This window comes from Balaenoptera ricei, chromosome 10 (genome assembly GCF_028023285.1).
Source record: "Balaenoptera ricei isolate mBalRic1 chromosome 10, mBalRic1.hap2, whole genome shotgun sequence".
In the NCBI taxonomy this organism is placed as follows: Eukaryota; Metazoa; Chordata; class Mammalia; order Artiodactyla; family Balaenopteridae; genus Balaenoptera; species Balaenoptera ricei.
The window spans coordinates 43,353,810-43,368,613 of record NC_082648.1 but is presented as its reverse complement, the minus strand read 5'-3'; the positions used below and the strand labels follow the sequence as shown (position 1 = coordinate 43,368,613).

The window sequence follows — 14,804 nt, the reverse complement described above, 5'->3', positions numbered from 1 at the left end:
TAATTTATTTATTTTATTTATGGCTGTGTTGGGTCTTCGTTTCTCTGCGAGGGCTTTCTCTAGTTGTGGCAAGCGGGGGCCAGTCTTCATCGCGGTCCGCGGGCCTCTCACTATCGCGGCGTCTCTTGTTGCAGAGCACAGGCTCCAGATGCGCAGGCTCAGCAATTGTGGCTCATGGGCCCAGTTGCTCTGTGGCATGTGGGATCTTCCCAGACCAGGGCTCGAACCCGTGTCCCCTGCATTGGCAGGCAGATTCTCAACCACTGCGCCACCAGGGAAGCCCCTGTGGGGGCTACTCTTTGTTGCGGTGCGTGGGTTTCTCATTGTGGTGGCTTCTCTTGTTGTGGAGCATGGGCTCTAGGTGTGAGGGCTTCAGTAGTTGTGGCATGTGGGCTCAGTAGTTGTGGCTCACAACTAGGACTCTAGAGCACAGGCTCAGTAGTTGTGGTGCACGGGCTTAGTTGCTCCGTGGCATGTGGGATCTTCCCGGAGCAGGGCTCGAACCCGTATCCCCTGCATTGGCAGGCGGATGGATTCTCAACCACTGCGCCACCAGGGAAGCCCCTATAAATGTTTCTTTGCTTTCTTAGTTTTCTTGCCCTCTTATAATTCTTATGGAAGATGAACTACAATCCAGTAATGTTGCCATTCCTTACTTATCCTACTTTATTACCTTCTTTTTCTTTTTTCCACCTCCTCCTATCCTGCCCTCATTCTTTATCTGCCTTGTTGGCAGTAGTTTCCAGTTGTAGCTGGTAGTTGACTCTCACTATGCATCATCAGGCTAGAATCTGGGAGGAAAATTCATTTGGGACTTTGGATACACAAATCAGTGTTCTGATTTTTATTTCACCACTAGTTCATGTTTGGTATGCACAGCAATTCCTGGTTGATTCAGTTAGTCACTAAGCAAATTTTTATTCACCCATTCAACAAATATTTGAGTGCCTCCTACATGCTAGGTTTTGTACAGCTTGATTCTGTAGCTTTGAGTCTTTATCATATGCTCCCTTATGCAGGTGCTGTGTCTAGTGCTATGGTGATTAAAAGACAAATCAAGCAGGTTCTTGTTCTCTATTTGCTTACAATTTGGTAGAGAGGATAAGACTTGTATATAAATATGTATGATGCAGGCTAGAGATTGGTATGCCAAAAACACCTATAAAGCGCTATAGGAGTTCAGAACATAGAAATACTACTTCTACCTTCTGAAGGTGGTATCTCAAGAGTAAGATTTGGTCATGCAAAGTTAGAGACTCTATTCCAGGCAGAGGGATTGTAGGAATAATTGAACTGCTGGATTATGAAGTTTGTGCATCTTCATAAAAAATAATACTAAATTGTTTTTCCTGGTATACTTTGAGTTTAAGTGTTTTGGTTGTTCTGTATCCTAGCCAATACTTTATTTAGTCAGTATTTTAATTTTTGTCAATCTAATGGGTGTGGATTTTAGTGTGGTTTTGATTTGTATTTTCCTGATTTCTTGTGAGTCTGAGCACCTTTTCTTTGTTATGTTATTTATGTTGTCTCCTGAGAAGTAAGTATTCAAGTTTTTATTTGTGGGGAGCAGAGGGGTTGGTCTTTTTTATATTAATTTATAGGAATTTAAAATATATTTTGGATCCTCATCTATTGTCATTTATGTGTATAGCTGGTATCTTCTCCCGGTTTATGGCTTATCATTTCATTTTATGTGTCACTGGTTCCAAAGTTCTTAATTTAGTGTATTATAATTTATCAGTCTTCTCCTTTATGGTATATGACTTTAATGTCTAAGAAATTCTTCCCTACTCTAAGGCCATAGAATTATTCTTTTCTATTGTCTTCTAAAAGTTTTACATTTTTGCTTTTCACACTTAAATCTTTAATCCACTTAGTTTTTTTGTTTTTGTTTTTGTTTGTGTTTTTTTTTTTTGAGTGCACCATGCAGCTTGTGGGATCTTAGTTCCCCAACCAGGGATTGAACCGGGCCATGGCAGTGAAAGGGCCAAGTCCTAACCACTGGACCTCTAGGGAACTCCCAGAATTGGTTTTTTTAGTTGAATTTTGTATTGGGTATTGTTAAGGATCCAATTTCATTTTCCCCCATATAGATATCCAGTTTTTCCAACATTGTTAATTAAAAAGTCAGTCCTTTTTTCACTGACCAGTGATATCAGCTCTGTCATAAATCAAATTTTGTATATGTGGGGTCAGTTTATGGGTTCTGTATTCTGTTATATAGTTTAATTTGTCTATCTGAGTCCATACTATTCTGTCTTAATTACTAAAAACTTCGAAATAATATTTGATATCTGACAGGGTAAACCTCTTACGTTTTTTCTTCTTAAGGAGTATCTTGGCTATTCTTGGTTTTGTTAATTGATAAAATTTTAGAATCAACTTGTCAAGTTGAATCCCTTGGGATATTGAGTGGGACTGAATCTACAGATCAGTTTGGGAAAAACTGACATCTTTATAATATTCAGTCTTTCAGTCCTTGAACATGATATAACTCTCTATTTAGGACTTACCTGAATATTTCATAAATTTGTCCCTACTTTCATTACTGATTCAGATTCTCATTATTTCTTACCCAGACTGTTACCTTAGCTTTAAACTGATCTCCCTATCTTTTGTCTCCTTTTTCCGAGAGGCAGCCTAGCATAGTGAGATCTGGAACTAGATTTAGGAGTATGAATTCTGGTTCTATCAGGATTGGACAAGTTCCTTAACCTCTGTTGCTTTAATTTAAAATAGAAATAATAATAATAGTACCCACCTCATGAGGTTCTTATGAAAGTTAAATGAGTTAATATACGTATTATAAAATAATTAGGACAGTGTTAGGCAAACAGTAAATGCTCAATAAATGCTAGCTGTTATTATTGCTGTGATTTAAATTCTAGTAGTCTAACTCCAGTGCCTACACTCTTAATTCCTATACTTTACCGAAAGGAAGATGAGTTCAAGATACATTTTTCAGATAAAAAATTATAGGACTTGTTAATGGGCATGAAGATAAGGGAAAAGTATCAATCTAGGATGCCTTCAAGGGTTCTAGTTTGAGCATTCTGATGAATAGTTTGCCATCCAGTACAAGGGTGGGAGGAATAGGGGGAGGGGAGGTGGACTGGGCAGGTTTGGAGGAAGATTGAGAGTTCTCTTTTGGACCTGGCCCATTTGATATCCTTGAGAGACATCGAAGAGGCAACATTAGACAGGTATTTAAATATGGAATTTGGAGTTCAAAATAGAAGTCTGGACCTAGTAGATATGTTTGGGAGTCATCAGAATAAGTTATTATTTAAGTGTATGGGAATTAATGAGATCATCTGGGAGTGCAGAAAGAGAAGAGCCAAAATCAAGTCCTGAGGTTTTATGGAGGAAGAGGGGTTGCCACAAGGGAGTTGAGGAGGCATTGCTGGTGAGGTAGGAAGAAAATTAGGATATTCAGGAGGCCAGAGAGGAGAATAGCCAGTGTAGGAGTTACAGCTATGGTTTTTGTTTTTGTTTTTTAATATTTATTTATTTAGGCTGCACCGGGTCTTAGTTGGGCACGTGGGATCTTCGTCGTGGCATGTGGGATCTTTAGTTGTGGCATGTGGACTTCTTAGTTGCGGCATGCGTGTGGGATCTAGTTGCCCGACCAGGAATCGAATCTGGGCCCCCTCATGATTTCGTTGGGAAGCCACTGAAGCATTGTAAACAGAGTAGTGACATTTTAGATTTACATTTTTAAAGGTTACTCTGGCTGTTGATTGGAGGATAATGATAAAAAGCTAGTTATCATTCCTGAGAAGGGTTGAAGCTTAGTGAACTGGGTGTCTTTTGCTCTGCATATCCTTAGAAATGCAAATTAATTCTCTGTCATCTGTCTATTCATCTATCTACCTACCTACCTGTCTGCCTTCTATCTATAAGAGGAAGGGAGCAAGTAACAGATCTGCTTTGATTGCATCATCACCAGGGAATATGTTGGCCATTTTAGAAGAAAGGACCTTCCTCAAAGATGTGGTCTGAAGGAGGAGAAACTTTCATAAGCCCTGCCACTGTGAGCATAAAGGGGAGAGGGATAGCTAAAGTCTTTTTAACATTTCATGGGACTGGCATTCTTATACTTTTAGGATTTCCCCAAAAGTCATTAGTGGTTAAAGCGTTAACAAACAGAAAAACGTCTGTGTTTGTCTTTCACTGCAGGGAGGAATGGGGGACTAGGGAGATTGTCCAGCTTTGAAGCTAGCTAACTGGGCTTGGTAGCGGGGATGGAATGAGCAAGGCAGAAGAACCTCAAAGGTGGTGAGTGATTCTTGCTAGTGAAGAGGGAGGGAAGCTTAACTGCAAAACAAAGACAAAAACAAAAACAAAAACAAAAGAACTGGTAGACATTTTGGACCTGAAAAGAAGCTTTGAGTTTCGGCAATATAAGGGGCTAAGGTGGTTTCCCTTAGTCACAGGAAAACAAAAACAAAAAACTATTGTTGTTTTCCCAGATAGGTCATAATATGATGCTGGATATCAGATCTTTGAATACTGAAATGGGAGCTCTATTTTTTTATATCAAAACTGCCAGATTCCCTGGAATATATAACCCATGGTTGTCATTCATCACCTAAATGGGAAGAGTCGGTGATTTCAGAAATTTAATGAAAGAGCCTGGTACTAATGATGCCACAGGTGATGTTTTCAATTAGCAGCGTTTTAATGAGATTTGTAGGCTGCAAGAGCTAATCCTGTAATGTAGGAAAAAAACAGAAAGCAGGCCTATATCTGGCAAATCTCCTGAGGTAGGGCTTTGCTGATTCAGATTGCTTTGACTAAACTTTTAATATCTTACAAGCTCTCTGGAAGTCAGTTTGTATCTGATATTGGTCAGATACTTTTCAGCTTCCAAAGTAAGTCAGGCTTCTAGACAGATTTGAAATGAGAAGTTTTTAGTGACTTTCTAAGTTAAAGGAAAATAAAAAACACATTGCTTATAGAAGGAAATAAGTGGTAATTGGCAAATAATTCAGCATGGTAGAAATGAGGGAGATTCAAGAACTTGGAGGGGGACTTCCCTGGTGGTCCAGTGGCTAAGACTTCACGCTCCCAATGCAGGGGGCCCGGGATCGATCCCTGGTCAGGGAACTAGATCCCACGTGCTGCAACTAAAAAGATACCGTGTGCCGCAACTAAGACCCAGTGCAGAAATAAATAAATAAATATTTAAAACAACAACAACAACAAAGACTTGGAGGGAAAAAAGAAATTAGTTTCATTTTTGGGTAAACTTTGAGATGTACATAATAAATGACAACAATTCAAATTTCTGGTCTCCTAACTGCTGAAGAATGGTTTATACCTAGAAGCACTTCTTAAAGTGCTTAAAGAACATTAAGCCCAGTATTGAGATCTGGAAAAAAGTTCCAGAAACAGTATTCATAAAGAAAGACTGTCAGATGACCAGTATCTCTTTCAAGGACATCATCAGCATAAAATCCAGATGTGTTGTTTTTATCTACTGCTCGCCTGTGTTTTGAGGTCATACCGAACAGTCCCTTTTCCAGGTTTGAAGTTGAAGTTTGAAGTTCCAGGGGAGTAGAGTTAAGCTACTCAGGGCAGAGTTGTATAAAACACCTACTATAAACATAGTAGGCCCTTTTGAGTTACATAATCTGTACTATTTTTAAATAATTCATTTATGCTTCCTCAAGTATTAGTAATACTGTAAGGACAATGAACTAGAATGTAGGAAAACACTAGGTGTTTGTAGAATAATTTAGTAAGATTTGTTGCTGTGCAGAGATAGAAATTTAGATGACAGTGATGCTGTGTGCTCTGTAAGGGGATCTTATCTATAACTTTTTAATTTAAATTAATTAATTTATTTATTTTTGGCTACATTGGGCTTTGTTGCTGCGTGCGGGCTTCTCTCTAGTTGCGGTGAGCGGGGGCTACTGTTCGTTGCGGTGCGCGGGCTTCTCATTGCGGTGGCTTCTCTTGTTGTGGAGCACGGACTCTAGATGCATGGGCTTCAGTAGTTGTGGCACACAGGCTCAGTAGTTGTGGCTCACGGGCTCTAGAACGCAGACTCATAGTCGTGGCGCACAGGCTTAGTTGCTCCACGGCATGTGGCATCTTCCCAGACCAGGGCTCGAACCCGTGTCCCCTGCATTGGCAGGCGGATTCTTAACCACTGCGCCACCAGGGAAGCCCCTCAGACTTCACTTTTGATGAAACCTGATATTAGCATTTTTGGCAGCCATGTCACATTGCTTGTCTCACTTAAATAAATTTTTTTTTTTTAAGTCCTAGTCTTTCTCACATATAGTGGGCCATTTTGTTGTTGCTGTTGTTAGTTCTAAGTGCATGACTTTATATTTATCCTTATTACATTTTATCCTGTTAGATTTAGCCTCCTATTCCAGCCAATTAGAATGACTTTAAAAGTTGATCCTATCATATATGAAATTGCTTTCCCATCCCAGATTCCTGTCATTTGCATATTTGATCATCGTCCTCTTTAGTGCCCTCATCCAAGTCATTTATTTATAAAACATGTTGCAGAGGACAGGTTTCTCTGGGGTCCTGTGGCATATCACTAAACCTTCTTCTAGACTTACCTGCACTCTAGGTGAAGTTGTATAGTTATCTGAAAGCCACTTAACTTATAGAATTCATATTTTTCACCTTCAGCAGGAATATCAAGAGAGACTGTTTTATGCATTGCTGAAATCCAGATATATTTATGCTTATAGCATTCCCTGGTCAAACCACATTTAAAAAGGAAAATGAGATAGTTTGGTTATGGCCTCTAGTAATTTTTGATGCCCTGCCTAAATAACTCATAAACTATTCTTTTAATAACCTTTTCTGCAGTCTTGCCTTGGACTTCATATCAGATCACTCTGGTATAAGGTATGAAGAATATACTCTTTTTTTCATTTTGAAAATTGCTACTACAGACATAAAAAGCTAATATGATATTTGGCATTATCAGAATCATGAGATTTGTCTGAGTTTACACACAGAGTGTCACCGATGGATCTCATCTGCACATTCTTTAATTCTCCTGGTATATAATTTCATCCAGGTATATAATTTCATTCCAGGCACTTTTTGATAGTCTCCTTATGTATCATGATCCATTAGTCCCATATTTGGTCTTCTTTTTCTATTCTCAAGATGTTTTTTCTTTACAGAAAAGATAGAAGAAAAAACAGGAATTGAGATGTTCTTCTGTCTCTGCTTTATATTAATTAGTAATATGCCATTTACATCAAAGAGTGGACCTGTGCCTTCTCTTACCTGCTTTGCAAGCCTCAGCACATTCTGGGCTTCAGCTCAAGCTTGCTTCTTACATATATTGTTGCTACTTCCTAAAAAATAGTTTCTTTCCTTTTATATATTTAGTTTTCTTGTGCATGTCCTTCTAACTCTTGAGTTGATTCGTGACCTTTCCATCCAGTCTCTTTAGATACCTCCTTTCTGTTTTCCCTCTATCTCAGATAATGTGGGATTGGCAGATTTCATTTTTGAGAACTTTTTCCCATCTCAGACCTTGAGCTAGGGTCCTGTCTTCTTCACTGTTTGAAGCCTGCTCTCACTGTGTTCCTTCTTCCAGCCTACCTGGTTTGGTTGCTTTCTTTTGAGGCTCTCACCACTTCCTCTTTTCTGATCAGTTTCTCTTTCTTGGTCAACTTAGGTTCAGAATTATAATTCTACTTATTCTGCCATCTGGGTGATAGAACAATTAGCAAGGCAAATTTTTTACTATATATGCTGCTTTCTAGTTGAATGAGATTTTTCACCAGATGTTCAGGTAGCAAAAATCTTTTACCACTTTGTGACAGAGGGCTCCTACCAAGAAAGCCAGTTAATTTCACCATTACTCGGTAGTTAGGGCATCTCACTGGCTTCATGTTAAAACTTGCAGGGCTATCTCTCCTGGCCAGGTGTCCTCCCTGATCTGCCCTTCCATCCTTCCCACAGATCCAAGGAAATCAGTCTGCTGTCCTCTCCTCTTTAAAAGTGTTAGGACCAGTTGTTTACTGGATATTTTTTTCTTTTGAAGCTGACCTCAGTGTAGGGTGTAGTCTTTTCAGTTCTTGCCCTTTCATTCTGTAACTAACATAGGGATATTGACATGTTTTATTTCATGTTTTATTTTCATAATGATGGAGTCTAAATAAGTGTTATAAATAGGGAAGTTAGAAGTTCATGGCATCTTTTTTTTTTTAAATAAATTTATTTATTTATTTTTGGCTGAGTTGGGTCTTTGTTGCTGCACGCGGGCTTTCTCTAGTTGCAGCGAGCAGGGCCTACTCTTCATTGTGGTGCGAGGGTTTCTCATTGCTGTGGCTTTGTTGCGGAGCACGGGCTCTAGGCATGCAGGCTTCAGTAGCTGTAGCTTGTGGGCTCCAGAGCACAGGCTCAGTAGTTGTGGCACACAGGTTTAGTTACTCCGCGGCATGTGGGATCTTCCCAGACCAGGTCTCGAACCCGTGTTCCTGGCATTGGCAGGCGGAGTCTTAACCACTGCGCCGTCAGGGAAGCCCAGAAGTTCATGGCATCTTATTGTCCCAAGTTAGTTTCTAATTTCCTTAGGTGCTGTGGACATCTGTCTGTTTGCCTCTTACTCAAGGTAAAGTTCATCAAACCTCACCCTCTCTTTGCTCCAGGCTCTCTAGAAGAGGGTTTCAAGAGATGGTAGGCCTGGGGGAGAAGGTTAAACCATAGCTGTGCATTAGTAGAGACCAGTAAGAGGCTGTCTTATGTCACAAGGTAACTTATACCTCAGAGGACAATGAAGCAGCTCTTCATGGAATCCCAGTTACGTACAGGAAAGATCATACCTGATATTGTTTCTGTTCCTCAATTACTTCCACTCAAATGCTTTCTGCTAGGCCTCTACTCTCAGGTGTGGATTTCTACTTAGCAGTGCACATTTTTATTTTTTTTTTTTTAAGGTTTCACTTTATTTATTTATTTATTTATGGCTGTGTTGGGTCTTCGTTTCCGCGCGAGGGCTTTCTCTAGTTGTGGCAAGCGGGGGGCCACTCTTCATCGCGGTGCGCGGGCCTCTCACTATCGTGGCCTCTCTTGTTGCGGAGCACAGGCTCCAGACGCGCAGGCTCAGTAATTGTGGCTCACGGGCTTAGTTGCTCCGCGGCATGTGGGATCCTCCCAGACCAGGGCTCGAACCTGTGTGCCCTGCATTAGCAGGCAGATTCTCAACCACTGCGCCACCAGGGAAGCCCCACATTTTTAACATATACTTAACTTATCTTTAACAGGTAAGATTTCTATATCCTTATATTTGATCAGAGATACTGTGAGATGTTGAAAATTTGAAAATAATCAAAATGTATTAGGGCTGGACTTCCCTGGTGGCGCAGTGGTTGGGAATCCACCTGCCAATGCAGGGGACACGGTTTTGAGCCCTGGTCCGGGAAGATCCCACATGCCGTGGAGCAACTAAGCCTGTGCGCCACAACTACTGAGCCTGCACTCTAGAGCCTGCGAGCCACAACTACTGAGCCTGTGTGCCTAGAGCCCATGCTCCTCAACAAGAGAAGCCACTGCAATGAGAAGCCCACGCACGCAACAAAGAGCAGCCCCCGCTCACGGCAACTAGAGAAAAGCCCACGCACAGCAACGAAGACCCAACACAGCCAAAAATAAATAAATAAATAAATTTATTTTTAAAAAATGTATTAGGACTGAATATTCTGGAGAAACAAAAATATAAATCATGTCAACAAGTATTTACTAAGCACACAAAACAGAAGTTACTCCCTTTAAATAGCTCATGTTTCATTGGAATGAATTAAGTATACGAGGCAATCAAATAATATAATAAAATGCTAAATTATACATTGGTAGCAACTACTTAGAGTCCACTAGAGTTGGTTTTCCAAATCTGTACTCAATTTATGTCTGAGAAGGAGCAGCCTTCTGTATTTCTAGAATTGTTTCTCGCTGAATTTGTTTGTTATTGTTTTGGTGTAAACAGGGGCCTAGAGCTGGGTTTGCCAGTGACCTTTAGCCTCCACCTCTAGGAATGTGGAACTGAGTGGTATTCTTGCTCCCGCAAGCTCCCGCAGCAGAGTGAAAGCAACACAGTGTGGTGGGAACATGAGTAATTCAAATATATTTGAGCATTTTAGATTTTAAAATCTCTCATGAGATAATACAGTTTTGTGTATTTGGGTTGGCTGTGCTGTTTTGAGTTAATTTTAGTGGTAACTTTTAGAATCAATTTTAGAATTCCGGCCTCAAATGACAGTCCTTTGCTTAGTCATAAGGGGTTAGGTGTAATGCCACATTATATTGAGAAGACTAGGAACTGTTGTTATATATTAACCTTACTAGGCACTGATTCTTGAGAAGAAAAAAAACCCCTACGTTCATAATGTTTCAGCTGTTGCTATGTTGCAAAATCCAGTTTGCCTTGATTCCTGGTAATAGCCACTAATCTTTCAAGGAATTATCAGATATGATGCATTTGAGGATGATAAGGCAACAAAGTCTCCAAAGACTAACCTCATGTTTCTTAATCTTGTAGTGTTTTGCTTTATTTTCTATACTGTTTGCTGTGGGAGCAGTGGTAGCTTCCTGATTTCGAGAAGAGGAAGAACTGGGACAGAGTACTTTTCTAGAAACCCCAGTGCTTCTACAGTTTTGTATAACCTCAAGGGAACAATAGTATGTTTTGCCTGACAAATTAATATGGACAGAAAGAAGGATTCCCCAACTTCTCCACTCTTAACCCCACCCGTATAAGCAAAGCACACACACCTTCAGGCCTAAGGAAGAGGGAAGCACCCTTTGTTTTTCTTGCCTTTGAAATACTTTTTAGCAACAAGAAACCTGTGTTTCATAAACACTGGTTTGTATCTCTGCTGACTGGATTCAACTCATAACATGTCTTTGCTATTTAGACATCAGCAGAAAGAAATTTCTTTTCTAACCCTCCCTTTTTTTTTTTTTTTTTAACATTCATGCCATTAAATTTTTATTGTACCTATGTGTATTCTTAGGTCAATAATCAGAACATTTGCTGCTTGTTTTATATTCCAATAAGAATTTATAATGTTATATATATGATTCATATGATTGCAGTCACTCTTCTATCAATTGTTGTTTTTGCCTGAGTGTAATAACCTTATAATCTAATGTTTGGGGATAATGTAGACCGCTGAGGGATATAGGTGCATATAAGGAATGCCTTTCCATCTGTGGATAGTAAAATTGATTTTGATCTCTTTGTTTTACGGTATAAGCATAATATTTAAATTACAGGTAAAGGTTTGAGTGTATTTCATTTTGAATGTGGGGAATGTTGACAAGAATCACTGGATCCCTGACCTCTAACCCTTTAGAATCTCAGTTTTTTTTTTTTATGCTATGTATCTGTTGCCTTTCTTTTATACCTGGAAGTGCACTGTGGCCTATACATATTTTTTCTATTTAAAAAAAAGACTTCATTATAGAAAATTTCAAACGTATATAAACAAAATAGTGTAATGAACCCTCTTGTATCTATCCCCCAGCTTTAAAAATTACAACATGTTACTACTCTTTTACCATTTATACCATTTCCCATCCTCCAGTCAATAATTTTTTTCTTTTAGGTAAAATTTATATGGATTGAAATGCACAAATTTCAGCTGTACAGTTAAGACCATGTGACCCACACACCTAAACATAATATAGAACACTTTTATCTCCCCAGGAAGTTCCCTGTATACCTTCCAAGTCAATCCCCGCCCTGCTAGCAAGCCACTGTTCTCCTTAATTTTGCCTGTTTTAGAACATCATATAAATGGGATCATGCATGATATATTCTTTTTTTCTGGCTTCTTTTGTTCAGTATCATGTCTGTGATACCCATTTTGTTGCATTCCTTGTTTTGCTGAGTAGTACTCCATTGTATGAGTATACCACAGTTTGTAATCCATTTTCTTAATTATGAACATTTGGATTCTTTCCAGTTTTTGCTTTTATGCTATGGACATTCATGTATAAGTCTGTGGTTGGTCTTATATTTTCATTTCTCTTAGATAAATACATATGAGTAGAATTGCTGGATCAAGGGGCAGATGCATGTTTACTCGTGTAAGAGACTGCCTAACCTTTTTCTAAAGCGGTTGTATCACTTTACATTCCTACTGGCAAAGTATCAGAGTCCTAGTTGCTCTACATCCTTGCCAACATTTGGGTTGTCATTCTTTTTCATTTTAACTGTTCTAGTGAGTATATGTACATATTTTTTAAATTAAAATACATTTTATTTTGAGAATTTCGTGGCATGTCTTGAGATAATTTGAAATACTCTTTAATTTGGTACAGCTCTTAAGATCCTTTTAAAGTTTGACCTGGACTGAATGGTGATCACAACAGTTGGTCTCCAGGGCCCAGAATATTCTTTCTTACTAGCCATGGCTAGGACTTCTGAGGGGAAAAAAAAAAATTTTTTAACATCTTTATTGGAGTATAATTGCTTTACAATGGTGTGTTAGTTTCTCCTGTATAACAAAGTGAATCAACTATACATATACATATATCCCCATATCTCCTCCCTCTTGCGTCTCCCTCCAGCCTCCCTATCCCACCCCTCTAGGTGGTCACAAAGCACCAACCTGATCTCCCAGTGCTATGTGGCTGCTTCCCACTAGCTATCTATTTTACATTTGGTAGTGTATATATGTCCTTGCCACTCTCTCACTTCGTCCCAGCTTACCCTTCCCTCTCCCCGTGTCCTCAAGTCCATTCTCTACGTCTGCATCTTTATTCCTGTCCTGCCCCTAGGTTCTTCATAACCTTTTTTTTTTTTTTTTTTTTTTTAGATTCCATATATATGTGTTAACATACGGCATTTGTTTTTCTGACTCACTTAACTCTGTATGACAGACTCTAGTTCCATCCACCTCACTACAAATCTCAATTTCGTTTCTTTTTATGGCTGAGTAATATTCCATTGTATATATGTGCCACATCTTCTTTATCCATTCATCTGTCAGTGGACACTTAGGTTGCTTCCATGTCCTGGCCATTGTAAATAGAGCTGCAGTGAACATTGTGGTACATGACTCTTTTTGAATTATGGTTTTCTCAGGGTATATGCCCAGTAGTGGGATTGCTGGGTCGTATGGTAGTTCTATTTTTAGTTTTTAAAGTAACCTCCATACTGTTCTCCGTAGTGGCTGTATCAGTTTACCTTCCCACCAACAGTGCAAGAGGGTTCCCTTTTCTCCACACCCTCTCCAGCATTTATTGTTTGTAGATTTTTTGATGATGGCCATTCTGACCGGTGTGAGGTGATACCTCACTGTAGTTTTGATTTGCATTTCTCTAATGATTAGTGATGTTGAGCATTCTTTCATGTGTTTATTGGCCATCTGTATATCTTCTTTGGAGAAATGTCTATTCAGGTCTTCTGCCCATTTTTGGATTGGTTGTTTGTTTTTTTTGATATTGAGCTACATGAGCTGCTTGTAAATTTTGGAGATTAATCCTTTGTCAGTTGCTTCATTTGCAAATATTTTCTCCCATTCTGAGGGTTGTCTTTTCGTCTTGTTTATGGTTTCCTTTGCTGTGCAAAAGCTTTTAAGTTTCATTAGGTCCCATTTGTTTGTTTTTGTTTTTATTTCCATTTCTCTAGAAGGTGGGTCAAAAAGGATCTTGCTGTGATTTATGTCATAGAGTGTTCTGCCTATGTTTTCCTCTAAGAGTTTGATAGTGTCTGGCCTTACATTTAGGCCTTTAATCCATTTTGAGTTTATTTTTGTGTATGGTGTTAGGGAGTGTTCTAATTTCATTCTTTTACATGTAGGTGTCCAGTTTTCCCAGCACCACTTATGGAAGAGGCTGTCTTTTCTCCACTGTATATTCTTGCCTCCTTTATCAAAAATAAGGTGACCATATGTGTGTGGGTTTATCTCTGGGCTTTCTATCCTGTTCCATTGATCTATATTTCTGATTTTGTGCCAGTACCATACTGTCTTGATTACTGTAGCTTTGTAGTATAGTCTGAAGTCAGGGAGCCTGATTCCTCCAGCTCCGTTTTTCTTTCTCAAGATTGCTTTGGCTCTTCGGGGTCTTTTGTGTTTCTATACAAATTGTGAAATTTTTTGTTCTAGTTCTGTGGAAAATGCCATTGGTAGTTTGATAGGGATTGCATTGAATCTGCAGATTGCTTTGGGTAGTATAGTCATTTTCACAATGTTGATTCTTCAATCCAGGAACATGGTATATCTCTCCCTGAGGGAATATTATTTCTAATCTTTTCCATCCATTTTAGCCCCTTATTGTTTCTGAAATATTTTCTCATATATTTACTCTTTGCAGCAAATGTGGTTCCCATTTTATAGATGAAGGAATGAAGACTCAAGAGAGCTTGCCCAAGATTTGCCCAAAGGTTCTAGAGACTGAAAGCTAGGATTTCAAACTTGGTCCAGTACTCTTTAGCACATAAGAATGAGCAACATATTAGAATTCATTGGATGTGTCTCTTTGGTTTGCAAGTTTAGATAAACTGAGAGGTACAAGAAGCTTTTTCTTGGAGGAGATAGCTGGTAGGGATATATCAATATTAGCTGTATTCCACAGAATGCAAACTGACCTTGAAATATATACCGGTAATTGATTTGTGCTTTTCATGTGGTTTCTTGGAATTTTGGTTATTGTTTTAATCCTTAGAGTAGATGAGCTGATGTGGTTATAAAGATTCTGCAGTTGGTACCTTTCTGGGAAGAAATACATTACTGAGTGTCCTAATTTGACATTTGGGAACTCTGCATACAATTTTCAGAGCCCTTTTAGGAGCCCCTGTCTATGAT

The 14,804-nt window shown here is 39.1% G+C and overlaps 1 protein-coding gene across 5 annotated transcripts in view; it reads left to right on the top strand.

Moving 5' to 3' along the window:
- The window catches only part of TFCP2 (transcription factor CP2), a 51,942-nt gene that overhangs the window by 19,461 nt on the left and 17,677 nt on the right, over nucleotides 1-14,804 (top strand). The gene's annotated exons all lie outside the window — the stretch shown is intronic.